The sequence below is a fragment of the Muscardinus avellanarius genome (assembly GCF_963383645.1).
Source record: "Muscardinus avellanarius genome assembly, chromosome: 9".
Lineage (NCBI taxonomy): Eukaryota > Metazoa > Chordata > Mammalia > Rodentia > Gliridae > Muscardinus > Muscardinus avellanarius.
In genome coordinates, this window is record NC_137795.1 from 51,381,220 (window position 1) to 51,383,545 (window position 2,326).

At 37.4% G+C, this 2,326-nt stretch overlaps 1 pseudogene across 1 annotated transcript; it reads right to left on the reverse strand.

The window, feature by feature from the left end:
* Positions 1-1,014: 1,014 nt before the first annotated feature.
* LOC308266788 (mitochondrial nicotinamide adenine dinucleotide transporter SLC25A51-like) lies at positions 1,015-1,812 on the reverse strand (annotated as a pseudogene). The gene has a single exon. The product of its transcript is annotated as a mitochondrial nicotinamide adenine dinucleotide transporter SLC25A51-like (transcript).
* Positions 1,813-2,326: the final 514 nt, after the last annotated feature.

The following is a 2,326-nucleotide window of genomic DNA, read 5'->3' on the forward strand; positions in this document are numbered from 1 at the left end:
AAACTGTGGGATATGTACACAATGGAATTTTACTCAGCCATCAAAAAAAACTCAATTACGTCATTTCCAGGGAAATGGATGGAACTGGAGGACATTATGCTAAGTGAGATTAGTCAGGCACAAAAAATAAGAAATCAGATGCTTTCCCTAATATGTGAGAGTTAGGGAGAAAAGAGGAGCAAACAAGATAACCTAAAGGAAGAGAAAGGAGGGGGAAGAGAAAAATCTCTAAAGCACACAATGTACTTAAACATATCGAAGTCAATCACTAAGCCAAGCAAGGAAGGGAGGGGCGGGGAGGGAATGGGGTGGTATTTGGGTAGGGGTTAAATCAGCGATGAGTACATGTTTATACACACAAGTTTTTTACCCCAATAAGTTGTATGAATATAATGCACCAATAAAAAAATAATAATAAAAAAAAAACTTTGACAAGCTAGAGAAAATTAATGCTTTTCTAAAAAAATCTATAAATTTGGTCCAAAGAGAACTAGAAACTTAACTGAACCAATTATAGTAGAAAAGTAGAATTGTAATTGTAATAAATTTTTATATATTAAAAATATTAGGCTGGGCTTGGTGGCGCACGCTTGTAATCCCCGCGCTTGGGAGGCAGAGACAGGAGGATCGCGCAGGTTCGAAGCCAGCCGCGCGCGCTGGCTTAGGAGACCCTGTTTCCAAATAAAAAATGTAAAAATAGGTCTGGGAGTGTAGCCCGGAGATAGAAAGACAGAAGCGCTTCCAGGAACCCCAGTACCACCAAAAAAAAAAAAAAAAATTAAAAAATGAGAAGGTCTTGCATATATTTTCCTTTTTTTCTATTAAATACTCTATTCTGTTTTTGTTTATGCTTAAGGAACTAATTTTGTCCATAATCAACTACAACATGAACTTAATGACACCAACTAATATTTTGGCCAATTAGGAACAAAGCCAAACTAAATTTTTAGATCAATTTAGTTAGTAAATGGCACTTTATCAACAACTTTTTAATATACCCTTTAACAAGAACTCTTAAGTAGCATTAGTGATGCCCGAAGAGTTGAGGGACTAATGGTAATTTAGATTAGCACCTCTGAAAAGATTTGTTAGTTTCCTGTCTCATTCTAGCCACATTGTTTTGAAAACTCTAGGAAAAGACTAGAATTTTCCACCAATCTGAGACGTTATGAGTCTCACACAGAAAGTTTGCGAATTTTTATAACATTAATTGGAAAAAATAAGGATCCAAACATGGCACTCAGTAGACCTCCACAGATAAAGCTATTGGCAAATAAGCACTGTGTGTTGTTGCAGTAGGCAGGTGCTTCTTGATGGACCTCCAACGCCAACGAAAATTGCTGAATCCATTATGAAAGAGAATGGGCATTAAGCCTCAGTAATACTTTCCAATCCCATGGCACTTCAGTGCTTTGAAAACCTGATAAGTATTTGTAAATTTATTATGATGTCTATGGTCTTGAAGCAATGTCTGAACTCTTTCCAGTGGAGTGAAAATGATTCTGTAGTCCCTACAAGAACTACCACTATACCACAGGCTGTAAACTTTGGAATAGTAACATGCTTAAGGGAAAGACAAAACAGATCCTCACACAGAACAAACGTTAGTGCCAGGGTAGTTGTTTTATGCAATAATGGGGAAGAATTCACACAATATAAGCTTCAAAATATTTTCCTCTTAAACTGAAGTACTGCATTCTGGATTTTGATTCCATAGAGCTGTGGCCAAAAGAGGATCTTCTGAATGGAAAATTTTATGGCTATGTTGTTGAAAGCAACACAAATAATGCAATCACACAAGTCACAACTCATTTTACCAACATTTTTAATATGAGGTGATCTTGTTTTAAAGATGTTAGGTTGGATAGCCTCTTTTCATGAACTTCTAAAACCATCCTGTGGCTTAAGAATTTTCTTCTTCATAAATGATTTTTTTAAACCTATGACACCAGCTTTGAAGCAAAAGAAGCTGGAATTTTGGCTGCAATGGTTTGAAATTAGAATGTTCCCCTAGCCCTGATAAGTTAACAGTGTTGGATGTGGAGCTTGGTTATAATCTCAGCAGTAAGAAAATACATTGTAATGGATTCCTCTGGGTGGTGCCCTGGGCTGGTTGGACATGGCTGGAGAAGTTTGTTCTCTGGAGCTGGAGCTTTGAGGATCATATATGGTTCCTCCCTTTTCACTTTCTCTCTTGATTCCAGCTTCCATGATGTGAGCAGCAATGCTTCTCTCTTTCCCTCTCTCTCCTTCCAGCTACTATGCCCTAAGATTCATGGTCCCAACCCTTACATGGACTGACCCCAAAACTGTGAGGAAATAAACT